We start from the raw sequence: 18,011 nt of genomic DNA on the forward strand, positions 1-18,011 counted from the left end.
TATTGCATTCCAGAAAGAAGAATCTAGATAAAAATTTGACAATATATGTTGAAAAATATTAAGTAAATTTCTATCTTTATTTGTCTACCACCTCTTTTCCTTTCATTCTTCTCATTTCTATGGGCCTTCATTGTTATTTTTAGTACATGTTATCGAGCTAGTTGTAAAAGTGTTTGGATAAACACCTTTGTGTTTGGTTTCACATTAATTAAGTCAGCAGTGTATGTCTGTTATACTCCCCAGTAGACTACTTAAAAAGAAGCACAAAAATAGATTCACTAGTCTATACAATGGTCAAATAAAAATATCTGTATTAGTTAAACCAAAAAACCAAAAGCTCATACAACCCAAATTACAGAGTTCTTTATACTTAGTCTGTGGGGTGAGTTCCCTTAGATATTTTATTTTGTGTTCTCCCCCACAGAGAGTTATTTGAGGAGAGACAATTATCTATAATGCACTTCTAACTCAAATCCCTTTGGACTAAACTAAATGGTATAGATGTGTGTGTGTGTTTGTGTGTGTGTGTGTGTGTGTGTGTGAGTATAGAAATATTTACAATTTAGACATTCTGAGCAAAAAGACACCTATCAACTTCTCCAAGAGTTCTTACTGTAGATTGTTTTCTAATATCATCAGGCATATTTAGATGGAATAAATTATCTTTCACATTGTGTCTACCATGGGAATTTTTAATGATGCTCTCTGCTGGCTTTAGTAGATATGTATGACTTCACATCTCCTGGGACAACTTCATTTTTACATTTTCATTCAATTGTGTCGGAGTTTTGTGTGCTTTGAGACCAAGAAAATTTCATTTTGAAAGTTGTCATTATGGGGAAATCATAGCACTTTGATGAGATTTTCTTATTCAGGGATAAAAATAGTAGTTGGAAATGAACGTACAAATAAGTATGATATTTTTATTTATGTTTAAAATAGCAATATTGGTATCACCTGTGGGGTTTTTTTTTTGTTAGTTTATGCTTAGCAAGTTTAACTATTTAAACATGTTTTATTTTAAATTTAAATGGATTTCATTTTAATTTTAAACATGTTTCTAAGATATAATTTTCTTGACTGATAAATAATGAACCATTGGGAATAGTTCATAATATCTATGTATTAAGATCTCACAGCAGACCAGAAAAGATAGTACATATTGTCACATTCAGGATCATAGATATTCTAAAACTGTTGCATAAAGATGAGCCCTTTTGTGCTACCTTGCAAGGTTGCTATAGTTACAGAATGTGACTTTATGGGAATTTCACTTTTCTTAGTAATATTAGATACTTAACCGAAAGTCTCATTTTATATTGTTCGTAAGTCTCTTCTTTGAAAATAACCTCCTTTGTAAGATATTCTGTATTATTTTCACAGTCCTTCTTTTTCTTCCACAAATAAGTTACTTGCAAAGAACAAAAATTTGAGCATATGTTTTGCTTCCAAACACTGAACATAAGACAGAATTTTCACTCCCTCCCCCTTCAATTGCTGTTTTTGTGTTTATAGAAAAAAAATCTTTGTATTATATATTTTTAAAAACCAGTATGTTCTCAGCTGGTAAAATCCATTAAACAATATTATTAAAACCCATGGGTTTCTATGTTACTGCAATTTAAAGCAGAGTTTCATGTACCCGTGAGCAGTAAGTTTCAAACTATCATAGAGTTTCAAGTGTAGATATTACTACACTTTCATGGAAAGATGCTTTTGGAAAACATGGTTCGTATTCGTCTCCTATGAAGCTACAGTGATGGATAGTGGGGTTGCAAAACATGAATACATGATCTCTAGTGAGATATTTAGTCTAGTTTCCACTCTTCATATAGATCTTCAAAACTAAATTTATTTTTTAGCAGAAGTTGATGTTGGAGTTGCTTTGCTCACAAACAAACATTTTGAGTCACAGAAATACATTATTTGAAAGCTCATTTCTCAAGTTCATTTTAAGTCTTCATTTAGGTACTGTTAATATGTGTAAATGTAAGAAAATTTGAATTGCTAAAAAACCAAATTGACTTAAGATAAATAGGATACATTTAATAGAGCTTTGATTAAAACATGGTTGAGAAAATAACATTTACCAAACAATATGTCCATTTATATCTAATGATAAGATAGGAGTCTGAATGATTTTTCCTGTAAATTTTTTTAAAAAACTTTTTGACTTCTAATTTGTTGTCTGCTGCAGCAACTAGTTCAAAAGGTAAGCTGCTTTCTTCATAAGTTTTGAAGTAACATGTTTTTGTGCTTTATATTTACCTTTTTAACTTTTTAAATGAAGCATACTGAGAATACAGAGAAATACATTTTCACAAACTCAATGCACACACATGTTTAGGAAGAAGCCGAATATTTGTAGCTCCCAGAAGCATGCCATCCTGGTGTTCTCTTCGTGACTGTTACACTTTGCACCCCTGAAAGTAATCAAAATTCCGACTTTAACAAAGTACATTGGTTTGCCTGATTCTGTGTTTTGTAAAAATGGAATCATCACAGTATGTAGGCTTCTGTGTTGGGAGACTTGAATATTATGTTCTAAATTGTCGTTGTCATTGCCATTGTGGTATAGTATTCTATTGTTTACCTAAATCACAATTAATTTATTCTGCTACTAACAGTGAGTAATCATACTTGCAAATACAAAACATGTTTATTTGTTTTTACACATAAAATACTTTATATAAATCCTATAGAGTCCTAAGAAACAAGTTTTGGGGGCAAAATGTATCCTTGAATTGACAATTTCTACACTTGATTATGTGTAGTATTAGTGCTTCTGAGCAATTCAAATTTTACATTATTTTAATATTATCCAATAACATTCACAGATATTTTCCAGTGTTTGAATATTTGCTGTAGGGTACAGTTGTGTGCAAATACTTAAAATGCAAAAAAAAAAAAAAAAAAAAAAAAAAAAAGATGTAAATGTTTGAACTACTTTGAAATGAAATCTGAAAATGATTAAAAACTTCAGTTAAAAGCAATGTCAGTTTCATTGCCAAAACCAAACTCTGGATAAACCTAGAAACTATTATGTTCAAAGAGAAAATTAGCTTATATGAATCAATATACACACCTTAATGCCTAACATGAAGACCATTTTGGATTTACTCTTAATTATTCAACTAATGTCAATGTAAAATGAAAAGAAAATTGTAAATAGAAAATATGTCACAAAACAAAGGTCAAGACTTTCAGAGCAGTTAGTTTATGTGCTTCAAAATTTCATTTTAAGAATAATAGCATTTAAATATTAAATAGCTGTAGTATTATATTACAATTTAAAAAATAATTTTTATGGACGTTTATTTTGTGTTAACATTCCCTTCTGTGACAGTTGTCTATTACCAAATATGTATGTGAGGTAAGCATATTTTGATGTTATAAAAATATATACGTAATATTTTCACAATATGTTTTAATAATAAAAAACATATATTTTTTAATAGAAAAACCTCTGACACTTTTGTATATATGTCTGTTACAGAAAAATGATACACAATTTATGATTATAACTAAATCATTGTTACCTAAAAACAAAATATTATTAGAGGTACATAATAATTTATGCTTGAAGGAATTTCTAAGAAGTGCTATGAATTTCAATTTCTTATTTCCAGATCCCCAAAATTATTATTTCTCAGGAATTTGAGAACACTACTCACGGTGACAATAAAAATACTGTGGACACCTGTGGGTTCGTCTTTAACTTGGGGTTCAATTTTTCTGTGAGATCCAGTGCTTATAAAAGTTTTTATGGTTTGCTGGTTCTGTCTGGGGAACATGGGGAGAAAACTGCACTGAAGCCCAATAAACATGGTTTAAATTCTAGCTCAGCCATATACCAGCTGTGTCACCTGGGCTGTTACACAAATTCTTTGAAACTTATTTTCTTTAAATAAAATACTGAAAGCATTATTTTAAACAAGAGATAATGCATGGAAAATACCTGACGAATAGTAGGAATTTCATAAATGAAGTTATTATAAACTTTTTGAATTTAACCAGGGGAAAAGTTGGAAAAACAAATGTAATGATGGTTTTAAATGTGGTTGTCCGTGTCTGATGTTAGTGATAAAATTCCACCATATTTTACTTAAAGTAAATGTGTAACTGAAAATCTACTTAAATGTTAGGAGGTTGATTTTGAAATGTTAGGCAATGTAACCTAATACAGTCTTTAGAAATTCATAAATTCTACTTTAAGTTTTTAAGTCAGTTTTCATGAAAATAGTGTTTTGTTTTGAATAATAGATCTTTGAGTGGATGTTTTATTGAAAAGTTGTACATTATTCAGGAATTTACTGCAGCGTTTGAATAATAATTTTATATTAAAAGGCATTATCCTCTAATGTAAATTTTATGTATTCTTAATTATATACAATTTCAGGGATATTATTATTTGGTTAACATTTAAATCTATTGATAAGCACATAGATTTAAATCTCCTAACTCAAATCAGGGTCCAGCCCCTGATTCCACTCTTCCAGCCTTGTTTATCTTGTCCAGACCTCACTTTCCATAATTCAGAAGTCCTGGTGGGTAGGAAAGAAAACCCCACATATCCTTTCTTGTAGAATTAGTCATTAGTAATTTTTGCAAGTGTCATTTTTATCAGCAGCATGACAACAAAGCCTCTTAATATTTAATTAGTTATACTGCATAGTAAAAGTAGAAATTGTCAACCAAAATCACGTGCTAAATCACAGAAAATTTATAGCCAAATAGCATTTACCTTGCCAGAAACATGGTTCAATGCTATTTTTCATTTCTTTAGGAAAGCTGGAACAAGGGAGAAATGTGTATATATTGCAACAGAATACATTAGCATCAAATACTCTTTGCTTTCTAAGGACAGAATGGGAATAGATTGCTAAAGAAAACAGGAAGATGAAGCTTATAGGAAATATTTAAGATGAGATGACGTATCAGTCTGATATTTTAATGTAGTATGCTTTTAAGCAGAGAGGAGGACTCATATTGCAAATCTTTTAGGAAAATATGTTCCCTTTGCTTTGTCTCAAAGAAATTTGGGTAAGTTCATCTGAATAAAGTTTCAAAGTTGATTTAATAAATTCATATGATTGATAATATGATGCTACTTAGTAATCTATAATTAGCTGCCAAATCTGGTCTGCACTTCTTGACTTCTTTATGTCCTGATGCCATTTAGACACGTAGACTCTACTCATGTCTTCTCTAGTCATAATCGTTCCCAAGGGCTTATTACAAGCATTGCTTAAAGCTTGTTACCTGAGGCAGCGAACCTGTGGATGGTTCCATTTGGTACAGTCCCATGCTGATGTTTGTTGTGAGTTATCAACTTGCTTTAGTGATTTACACCATTATTTTCAGTGTATTTCTATAGAATTAGGTTCCATAATTGGTGTTCACAGTCAAACTCTGTTTCTTTATGTCTAGGAAGGAAATTCTGTTATTCTTAAAGCAAGACAAAATGCAGGATGCCTGATTCTTCTGTTGTCCTCGTGCAAGTTCTTGGCCATTTGGAGTCAACATGTATTTAGAATATGAATAACCTCAGAAATGATAATGACAATTAAACAATTTCATGTCATTTAAAAATGACTCATTTACTCCTAAAACAAAGATGAGTATCATAGGCATTGTTCTATCTGTGGGAGACACAGTGGTTAATAGAGCTTATATTCTAATGCTTAAAAATTGTGAAGATTGACATGTAATATGTAAGCACTACTATGACTCTTCTACAAAATACCTTTATTTTCTGAGGTTTAATTAACTTGATAAACAAGAAATGTAATATTGTCTTGGCCTTCCAGAATACATATACTCCTGATTTCAGTTGGTTAGAAGAGAAATTAAAAGAGATAACCTGATTTTGGGTGAGTGGAGCTACATTTCTCAGGTGTCAACATATAAAGTTTTAAATACTTTTATAAAGCATTCTAATTCTGATCTTTTCTCTCTTGTGGATAACTTCAAAGGGAAAAAAAAAGCTTCTTTGCTTATTGAATATAATGTATCTCCAAAGCAAATGTTTCTGCAGTTCCCATTATCTGACTGCAGAAATGCAGCAGAGAGCCATTTGTCTGTGCCATTGTCCTGCACAACCCTGGAATTCATTTCCATTGCTATTATAGAGTACTTGGAAAAGAGGCATCGTTAATTCAATGTTGAAAAATGTATATTTATTTCTTCCATAGCTCAATTTGTGTGGACTACTGGATGACAGGACTTGGAGCCTGCCACAAATACATTTCAACCATGGGCATTCCTCAGCACCTCCTTTTAATGCTACTTTCTGTAGCATTATGACCATAACACAACATGACAAGATTCTTTTCCTATAGCAGATACTTTGATCCACAGTTACCTATAGGCATATTCAGGCACTTCAGAATAGCAAGAAAAACAACGATGGAAAGAGAGAATTCTAATTATTTATTCATCTCTTCACAGACTAGACCACGGGCAAAACTGAGAAAGAGGAACTTGGCAAATAGGTCCCACCTGCTGCCCCAACACCCCAACTCCTATCCTTCCCTATTCTTTTCCTTTAGCTCTTAATGTGCTACCTATTACATCATCATATCTGCTCATAGATTATTAAATGAAGGGATTTGACTTTTTAACACATACATTTAAAGCATTATGGAAGAAAAATAAAAACATTTATTTGGGAGAAAATTTTATTTGTTCAGAACTCCTGAAATTATACTGTCTTGACTAATGTCTAGCAATATACACTGACTTAAGAGAGAAAAAATAATTAGAAATAACTGCAAATAAGCTAGTAAACTCTCCTGGCTTTCTTATAAACAGATACTTTCAGACATTGGGTTCAATACATATAGTTGTCAGGCTTCTCCAGAAAAACAGGTGTGTGTGTGTATGTGTTCTGACAGATAAATATAGGTATAGGTATATTTATCCTTGCAGGGAGGTGGGGAGATATATATATGTGTATGTATATAGCTTGATTTTAAGAAATTGGCTCATGTAGTGCCTGGCAAGTCAAAAATGTGTTGGGCAGATGGCAGACTGGAGATTCAGGTAAGGGTTAATGTTTCTGTCTTTACTCAGAAAGCTGGAAACTCGGGCAGAATTTCTATATTGCAGTCTAGAGGCAGAATCCCTTTTTCTTTGAGAAACCTGTCTTCGATCTCAAGGTTTTCAACTTACTGAATAAGGTACACCCACACTATGTAGGGTCACCTGCTCTACTTAAAGTCAACTGACTTAAATGTCAGTCACATCTACAGGGTACCTTTACAACATCTAGACCAGTGTTTGACCAAACAACTGGTAATCATAACCAAGTTGGCACATTAAACAAAAATTACCCATCATGGTGCTCTAAAAAACAAAAACAAATCTTTACTTATCCCACCTTTTGTTAAAATGTTGTATTAATAGCACTGTTAAAATACTTATTTGTACATGAGAATCTTTGGGGAAGCAAAAACTTACCTGGTAGAGTATCTTTGAGGAAGGACAAAACTCTACCAGGCAGAGGTGATTCTAAAGAATTTTATTTTTAAATTATAAGTTTTCTCCCCAAATACGTCTGATGAAAGGTTCTATGGAACAATCTCATCAGCCATACTATTTATTGTATTCTGTGGTTGGCATAAGGGAAACATAGAAATGAATGAGCAATTTCTTCTTCATCATCCTTAATTAAATCCTTATAGCTCAGTCACTTTTAAAGAGGTGATAGTCTTTCTGATGTCCAGGGTTCTGGAATTACAGAGTTTGTAAAAAGCCAGCACAGGATGCCAAGATGGTTTTCTGGTTTCTTCTGAGGAAAAAACAAAAACAAAATAGAAACTGGAGACTACTTCAGATGTTGTAGAGCTATAGGGTTTAGGTGGAGGAGGAGAGGCTTCTGGTGTCAGGCTCAGCAATTGATCAAAGGAACTGTCTGACAAAATACCAAAGCCAGTAAACCTTCCAAAACTTCTAAAGCTACTTCACAGGGCCTTCTACTCACAGGGAAAATTTAAAACGGCACTCAGCCTCAGGAGGGTTCCTGCAGGGTCCTGGAACTGATGAAAACTTTGAAGCAAGTAAAAGTGGGCTCTGGTAATGTAGAACTTAGTATGCATTAGTTTTTCCTATTTTAAATTCTTATTTTCAGTAACTTTATAATTCTCCTTGTTTTCAGGCATTTATTGAACTATTTTGCCCAGATTTCTTTAAAAGCAGTGTCTGTTACTTTTCACAGCCACTTGCCTCCTACCTTAAAAAGCAGAATCCAGAGGAGCAAGCCGGCAAACCTGGAAAACAAAGAACTTGCAGTCCTTTTGGAATCTAACATTAGAGGTGGATGAGTGGCAGCTGGTTGGATGTGAAATCTTGGAAGTAAAATATGTTGATCACAATCAGTTAACGTTTATGGAATGCCTATATGGCTCCATCTCAGAAGAGTTGATGCCAAGGAAAAGAATTCTCTAATGTTTTTGGTTTTTTGTACTCTTCCCATAGAGCATGGCTTTGCTAAGCTCCTCTGGCTCCTTGCTAACCCTGAAACAAGGTACACTCATGGTTTTATGAGTAGAATATTATTGTGAAGCAGTTCACCAGTATGCATTAACTAACTCTTCACATGCATATTACCATTCAAATGCTATTAGTGTAGTATAGTGAAGAGATTATATTGCTTGTTTTCAAGAACCTTCAGATTTAGCAGGAGACAAAATTTGAATTTAGAAAACAACAAAAGACCAATAAAAATATATAATTGAGTGTTCAGTTGTCAATGACTAAAAGCATAAAGATCTCAAAGAAAGAAGGAATCATTTTAGTGCGATGATCCAGAAAAGATGTGATTGGACTTGATCTGAGTGTGGAAAAAGTTCAGTGTTTGAGCAGCCAGAGAAAAAGGTTCAGCAGCTAAAGTAGGATTATCTAGTCCCTGCAACTACTCTCCTTACCATCTTTTCTACCTTAGAATTAACTTGCATTGAGACCAGAATGGAAAAGTAGTTTGCAGTGTTCACTATCTTTGTTTAACTTTTTAAGAATAATCAATAGAAAAAACTGTGTGTGTAGATATGTATGTATGTATGTGTATATATGTGTGTGTGTGTGTGTGTGTGTGTGTGTGTGTGTGTGTGTGTGTGTGTGTGTTGAGGGGTTGTGTGTATTGAGTAGGTTACATCAAGCACATCATTAACATTGAATTAGGACACCATCCTTTAGATGAGTCACTGAAGTTTTAATAGGAAGAAAGAGACAGTAAAACATTAAAATGAAATTTAAATAGTTCAATGAAAATTAAGTTGTAACAATTACCAATGTGGATATGTAGAGGAAGAAAATAAGAAGTAACTTAACTCTGTCAAAATATTAGAAGCTTTTAACAGAAATAAACAGATTTCCTTTGGCCAGTAAAAGAATCACATTTTTTTTGTGTTTTAAATTGGTCTCATGTATGTACCCCCAACTCATTCATAACACCAATATTTTGGGATAGATGGGAATAATTATCTTCTTATAAGAACATAAAGAAGCAATGTGTCTCTTCTACCATGTTACTGCTTAAAAATAAACAGCCGAACGGTAGGCAAATGTGATTGCTGGCAATTTTGGAATGTATATTAGTTGCTGTGACAAACTGGCATATTTTATCTCATTAGAATTATAGATTTTTACTATAATGAGCTGTGAAAAAATGACTTTGAAAGAAATGGAGAACTCATGAGCAAATACTGATATTTTATTTTGCATTATAATGTACGTGTAATCCAAAGAGAACCAAGAAGGTTTATATCCTTATTTTACATCAGGCACTGGGCTTGACTCACCTTTGTTTTCCTCATGTGTAGTATAGTGGGAAATATATAGTAAATATCAAAAAAGAATTTGTTGGACTTAATTACATTTTAGTTGTAAAGAATTGTGCTTTTAAATATTTCACATAGTCCCCAGCATCAGACCACAGTATTTTTTGTGACTTCCTGAATGGAATTTTTCGTTATGATAATGATGTCACAGGGTTTGGGAAATGTTCTCAGAAACTAAACACAAAAGAATCCCTTGCCATATTTTCAGTTAGGTAGAAAAAATATCTTATTTTCAGTTTCTTCTCTAAGATGGATTTTATATTCATCAAGAGGAAGATGTACTTCTGTGTTTCAACAGTTTGAATTTTTAGATCTTTACTTGGGATCATGCCTGCCCGTCTAATAGCTACAATCCAGGAGGGGCTGGAAAAAGAGTAGTTAGCCTTGCTAGGTATGTTCTGCTCCTGCACACAACATGACAGAATCGCTGTCAGGAGTCAGGCTTATGTCAGTCAATCTAATAAACAACACGGAATTACAGGGTCTTTTCCACTTTCAAGGCTGTCTGCTTACAACTTGAGTCCTCTGGTTGCAGTATCTGTTGCTACATTCTGTAGGGTGAGAGAATGTGCTTGCTTTTTAAATTTGGGCTGACAGTGCAATGTGCTATAAGCCTGAGATGAGAATAGAATTGATTGAGGTAGAAAATTAACTGGGGTGTTATTTGCTTCTGCCACCCATTAGCTTAGTTTGACCATCTGCCAACACAAAATCATAATTCCTGGGGCTTTTTATGCCTAGATATCAAGCTGTTGGTTCTGTTGGTCCCTACTTACCTCTAACAAAATCCCATGGGGAGAATGTAATTGGGAAAAGAAATAAAATCTGAATTGAGGAGCTAAGCTTTTAAGGCCTAATGTAATTGGTTAGGCATGAGGTAGAAATCTTATCTTGTTTCCCAAGAGCAAGCTTGAAAAACATAAAAAGAAAAGCATTGGAGAAAAACTGCTGGATTTTACGATAAAGATTTGAATATATAGTACTAATAATAAATGATTGCTAAAATATATTGAGGAACTAATATATGTTACTCATGTTTCATCTTTAGATGTATTGTCTCATGATTAGAGAGTGTATATTAGTAGAATCTTAGTATCTCCATATTTGGTATACTAGGATTTTGTGACAAAATAGGTTTTATTTGTTTGTTTTTATTTAAATTTAAGACATACAACATGGTGTTTTGATATATGTACATGTAGTAAAGAAGTTATATGGTCAACATATTAGTTTTGATTCAAATTGTAATATAGTGATGTCAAGAAAATACATCCCTCTTACGCAACTAAGTTGTAAATATGTTCTCTCAAAACAACAAAAGAAACAAACTGAAAGTTTGTCTTGGGGAAGAGTCTGATATTACTAGAGAGTTTTCTGTTTAAAACAAAATAGAACAGAACAAAAACGTGCTGGGAGCATAATGCTCTAGTATAAAATATTTCATATTCACTAGTACATAACACCATGTTTTTGTATGGGCAACTGATGGGGCTTTTTTACATGTTTTGTAATTGTGGTTCTACCAGTTTTAGCATCTAAATCCACCTATTTAATAATTTTATTATAGTAATGCTTATTTGTAAGATACATTTGACAGGACATCTTCTCCTTACATACAAATATAGTATATAAAAATATGAAGTATATAAAACATAGTATATAAAAATATGAAGGACTGTCAGACTACTTAATGGACCAAAGAAAAGCAAAATGGTAGCAATGAGTATTAATGTAGGCCTGGGAGGGCCCCACAGGAAATGAAATGAGATTCAACTTTTTTCTGTTAGTTGTGTTAAAGATTATTTTTCTTGGACTCAGAATTCTTCTGTTGGAAGTAAAAGTAAGACCATATCTTGCTAGAAAAAAATGAAAGGAAATAAAATGTTTTATTACTTTTATTACTACTATTTCATTTGGAGATGAAAATACACTTTTGAGAATAAAAGCATACCACATTTATCAAAAATTATTCTCAAAATGTGATGCTAACAGTAAAACGATTTCAAAGTTAATGTAGAAGAAAAGAATCCTAATGTCTCCCCTTTCTCCTTGTGTGACCAATAGCCCTGTTGGTGCCTTAGGTTTTTCATCTCTAAATAAAGAGACGGAAAAGTGCCCATTTTAAAACAGTGTGGTTGTCGGGATTAAATCTAAAGTGTATCAAGTACCTGACAAGGAATTGGTAGTATGATATATGTGTTTGTTGATATTCAGTTTACACTATCTGAGATACGGTGCTAGGGGAAAAATAAATAACTGGAATTAACTATTTCTTGTAAGAAAAGTTGGCTAAGTGAAAATCCTAAATCAAGATGGCATCTGAACTAAGACAAGAGAGTCATTCTGTGCAAAACACTTCATGGCTCAATAGGAAACAGACTTTGTTGATGACTTTGGTTTGATTTATTTTTAACTAATTTAACAAATACTTTTTAAGCATGTGCAATGTGCCAAAATACTATGTTGTGTCCTAGAAAACCATATGAGGCAAATTGGTTGCCCGTGGGCAGCATTATTATAAATTGAATTAAGGTATTTAAAAACATTTAGGCCACAAACCAATGGGGTGGGCTGGAGTTAAGACTTAGTACCATAATTAGTAGCTATTTATTTCATTCACTGGATTCTGAGCCACTCCTTCCCTGGAGGCACTTGCCAGGTCAGCATTGTTTTTTGCAGAGCATCATAAATCTCCAGTGACCATCTCTTGGCCATAAATACAGAAAATATACTTGTGAGGGTATTTTCAATGTACAATATGGAATTTCTGAAATAATAATGATCTAACAGGTGCAGTCTGGGTGTTTTGAAAAATTAATCTTTTGCAGTTTATCAAGCAATTTGTATCTTATGCCAAAAATATTCTAGAATATCAATATTGCTGAACATTTTTTCAGGTTCTCTAAAGTGGAGCTCATGGTTAATTCAGAACATAAATCACCCCACCCAAAATGAAAAATAACTCAGAACCTAAGTAACTCTGCTGCTCCAAAACTGCCAGAATTAACAAAATTGGAAATGAGCTCAATTATAATCAGCTTGGACGCTTAATCCTTTAAATTAATCCATAGAAATACTATTATTATATTGATTCATTAAAGAATGTTATAATCATGAAATTCTTTAGAAATAACTATACATTGCATTAGCAATTACCCCAAAGCACATGAATTCTATTCTGTAGCAGGAATTTTGGATATCAAGATTTGTTTGTTTCGATATTACAGGGGTATTGCTTTTATTTAACAACTGTTTATATAGTGTTATTGTGTGCCAGTCACCATGCTTACTGCTTTATAAATGTTATCTCATTTGATCCTTATAGCAGCCTCAAGGGCTAGATATTATGATTAGCTTCATTATAAAGAAACTGAGGCACAGATCGGTTAATGTGCTCAAGGCCCAATAGCTATTGAATGGTGGAACTAGAATTCTAAGTCAGTAATTTGGTTCCAGTGTCTGTGATCTAACTTTTAGACATCATACTGGGGAGTGGGAAATTATATTTTTGTTTTTAGAGATGGGGTCTTGCTTTGTCACCTAGATTGGAGTATAGTGGTACAATCATAGCTCACTGCAACCTCTACTCCTGGACTCAAATGATCCTCCTGCTTCAATCTCAAGTTTTTATTGTTGTCCTTATAAATTCTGCACTGCATGTAGCTAGGACTACAGGAATGCACCACCACACCCAGCTAATTAATTTTTGTTTTATTTTTTATTCTTTTGTAGAGACAAGGTCTTGTTTTGTTGCCCAGACTGCTTTTAAACTTCTGGCCGCAAGTGATCCTTGCACCTTTGCCTCCCAAAGTGCTGGGATTACAGGAGTGAGCCACTGCATCAGGCCTGAGAGTTTCAGGTGTAACACCAGTCAGAGTGATATTTTTATTTTATTTTATTTTATTTTGTTTTGTTTTACTTTTTTTTATTTTCTCGAGTCCTGACCTAAAGGAAAGACCTGACTATTTAGCATAAAATGGTAGCCTCATCAACCTCTGCTTTATCTCCGATGCCCAAACATTACTCTGTTATTCTACGGTGAGTTTTCTGCCACTTCCAAGGTATGCCTTAGACCCTAAATACCCACTATCACTACTTTCTCCCCATTAATCACCCCCATCAGCTAGCTCCTACAAGTGCTCCACACTCTTCAACCCTCAACTCAACAACGTATATCTTCACTCCACTAGAGTGATGGATGGGCCCTTGTGTAGGCGTGTGTTATACTGTGTACAATCACCATTATTACACATTACATTTTAGTTCATCTTTTGGTCTCACGTCTCTCTCTCTCACAAAATGGTAAGTTCCTTGAAGATAGTGGCTGTGAAATGACTCACATTGTAAAGAAGAAATACGAAAAATACATAAAACAGTAACCAATTTATGTCACATGCATGTACACAAAGGGGAAAAATGGAGGAAAATATGTGAAAGAGTTAAAGGTAGTTGTCTCTGAGTAGTGGGGTTTGTTATGAGAATTTTTTTTCTTATGCTTTAATTTCAAATTCTCTGCAGTGAAAATGAAGTAGTTTTATAACATTAAAATACATAAGCATATCCTAGACCTGTTAGAAATGAAAATGGAATTCTTCACTGAACAAGAACATTATATAACAAGGCCTTTAAAAATACTCTAAATTTTAGTATGTGGAATGTAGTGTTTAATATATTTAGACCAATGGATAATAAAGAAATTGAATGTGACATCTCTGCTTAAACTAAGTGAATTCTTCTAAACTTGTAAATCCTTCTGTACTATTAATCCTGAAAATTTTGAAGCTCCCTAATATGCTTCTAGGGACCTCTCTGCATGTTTTGAGTTTCCCCTTTCTCCCAAGACTCTCCACTAAAAAAGGATCAATTTAAATACATTTGAAATTAGAAGCAATATAACAGCAGAGATGTCCTTAAACATTCTAGATCTAACAATGTGGCCTGTGCCTATATATTTCTCTTAAATTGAATGAATAATTATCTCATTTACTTAGCATAATTTATTGTACACATTTATAAAGTCCTGCTTGAAGGGAGATCATAATATTTTATAACTCTCTACATTTGTTCACCTTATAAGCCCGAGTTAGATCCTGCTTATCTGAATAAATTGAAAGAAAGCCATATTATAGATGATAAATCATATAATTGTCAGCTAATTAGTGGAGAATATAGTGCTTTTTTTTAAAAAAGAAAAAACTTTTTGCTTTGTAAAATGTCACACAGGAATAGGACATTTTAAATAATAAATTGATAAATTATAAAGATAATAGAGAATAGGATAACATTCCTGCTTAGGATTAAAGTTAGCATAAACTGGAAATAAACTGAGCAAAAACTTGAGATAAATTCCGTAGATATCTATTTGATATTGTTTCAGAACAGTTCAAAAATGCTAGATCTGATTTAATAGACTTTTCTGATTAAAAAGGATTTATCCTATATGGTACTGATAAATGCAACTTTCGAATAATTTTAATTTTTCAATAAAGCATGATTAACACTTTTACAATGCACATATGTTCAGAATGTACTTTAAATTCCCACAGCAACTCAAAAACTGTCATTAACTTATTCAGTGAAATATATTGAGATTTTATTTATAGCAGTATAGTAACTTCTGAGGATGATGTGCAGAAGTCCAAGACATAGGTCCTACCCACAGAGAGCTTGGGATATTGATGATAAATTATATATGCTAAATAGAGATTGCATATGGTCTTTTGCAAACAACATCCTGCAAAAGGGATATGATGAGTGAAAAATGAAAGGGCGGTGAGAAGCTTTTTGGAAGTACAGGAAAGGGGAAAATGTTTCCAAGAATCCAGGCAGCATTTAGATCATTGGAGGCAAAGGAAGAAGATAATAGGGCAACACATGGGTTACATGCTCAAAAGTGTGGTGATAGGAAAGTAATTCCCGAAGACAGAGTCAAGAAAAACTTAAACTGGAAGATGTATGCAAAAGAATAGTAAGTCGCAAATACAGAGCTGTAATTAGGACTACATAGGAAGCCATTGTGAATGTCTGGGTGCAAAGTAAGACCTAACTGCCATGTGTGTTGGTGCATGCCTTTAGTCCCAGCTACACATAAGGCTGAGGTGGGGGGATCCCTTGAGCTTAGGAGTTAGAGATCAGCCTGGACAACATAAAGAGCACCTACCTTTTAAAAGAAGACTCAATGATTGACTAAATTTTACTCAATGTGGAAACTATGGTAGAAATTTTAAACTTGGGTAAGTGAAGTTTAAAAGATTAAAACTATGGTTATTTGGGTTTATAATAAATGAATAATAATTATACTAGGAAATTTGATAATTTAGGAATTTGGAGAGTAATGACTATATTCATTATTTTTATATTATTTGTCTCCAAATTTCACATAGTTGATGTAACACAGATTTATCTGAGTATAAAATGTTATTTACCTATTGGCAAAATTATTATAATTCTGGAGAATCCAATTACAGTATTATTATTATTAAGTACCTAGAATGTAGAAATGACAGTTTCTAATAAGTTGTTTTAAAAGCCAAAAAGCATTTAAGTGTCTTACTAACTTTTGCATTCCCAAACTTATCATGATATTTAGCCCTGAACAGATGCTCACCAACTGTTTATTCAATAAATGAGTGATGTATTTAATTAGTTGAGACTTTCCACTTTAATGCCTTAAATTGTCAATTAACTTGAAAGTTCAAATCAACTCACTTATGTTGAGTTAATAACAGGGCTAAGAATGTGTTGGGTTTTGGTGGACACAAGGATGTAATGTGTTGTACTTAATGCAATTCAAAATCTAGTGACATAACTACCTTTTAATTAGACAAATAAAGTTAATTTTCATAAATATAGAACCTCTAGGCTATGTGTCATCAGTAGCTCTATATGTAATTACCTTACTAATTAAACCTCTAAAACTGGTCACAGCTTCATATCAATGTTCTTTAAAATTTGATTTAACTTGTATCTTCAGCTTAATTCTTCTATGTTTTTTTCCATTCTCTCTCCTCAGAGTGATTAAAACATTAATAGTCATCTTTTTTTTGGACTTACTTTTAAATCAGGATACCTTAACTGTGTCATTGTCTTCCAAATTGTTTCTAAGGAAAAATTTTGAGAATTACAGTAGTAGCAGCAATAATAATAATAATTCTGTCATTGTGAAGATATTGCTTGTTAATTCCTCATTATTTTATTACATAAGTAGTAATTTCAGCCTTTTAACTTTGAATAAGAGAATTACAATGAATTGATTTGTTTTTCCAGAAGAAAGAACCAATGTCATCTAAATTCTTTCAGACTGTTATTAATTGCTTCACTTTTGAACAAAGAATTATTTCCTTATAAAAAGAGATCACATGTCAGCAAGAAAAACATATTATCACATGAAGTTTAAAAAGGGAGAAAATACAATGCCATTGTGTCTGAAGGCCTAAAGAGGATTGGACTATGAACATGAAGGCATTTCTATATTGAAGAGTATCAACTCTTGTTATTTATTTGTATTACATTCTTTTGCCTTAAAATTAGCTTAAAATCTCCAAGTTGGCATTTAGGAACTAATTTTTCTTTCTTTCTTTTTTTTTTTTTTTTTTTTTTTTTTTTTGAGACGGAGTCTCGCTCTGTCGCCCAGGCTGGAGTGCAGTGGCCGGATCTCAGCTCACTGCAAGCTCCGCCTCCCGGGTTCACGCCATTCTCCGGCCTCAGCCTCCTGAGTAGCTGGGACTACAGGGGCCCACCACCTCGCCCGGCTAGTTTTTTGTATTTTTTTAGTAGAGACGGGGTTTCACCGTGTTAGCCAGGATGGTCTCGAGCTCCTGACCTCGTGATCCACCCGTCTCGGCCTCCCAAAGTGCTGGGATTACAGGCTTGAGCCACCGCGCCCGGCCAGGAACTAATTTTTCAAGATGATAAGCTTTTATATTTCTTAATTCTGTTTCTTTTCTGACTGTACATTGAATTTTAAGGTAATCTTACAATTTATACTTCGAATTTAAGTGTATACAGAGAGATGGGGAAAGAAGTAAACCAGTGTTTCCTCAAATGACCATTCGGAAAAGAGAACTATTGCCAACATGGAAATAAAATGCTGTCAATGAGCCTATCTGAAATTTTGATCTCAATTTGTAATACCAAGTTTAAAAAAGCACAAATATCAATTGTCTACAATAG

At 33.1% G+C, this 18,011-nt stretch overlaps 1 protein-coding gene across 21 annotated transcripts in view; it reads left to right on the top strand.

Moving 5' to 3' along the window:
- The window catches only part of NRXN1 (neurexin 1), a 1,134,455-nt gene that overhangs the window by 150,635 nt on the left and 965,809 nt on the right, over positions 1–18,011 (top strand). The window lies entirely within an intron of this gene.

This window comes from Macaca thibetana, chromosome 13 (genome assembly GCF_024542745.1).
Source record: "Macaca thibetana thibetana isolate TM-01 chromosome 13, ASM2454274v1, whole genome shotgun sequence".
In the NCBI taxonomy this organism is placed as follows: domain Eukaryota; kingdom Metazoa; phylum Chordata; class Mammalia; order Primates; family Cercopithecidae; genus Macaca; species Macaca thibetana.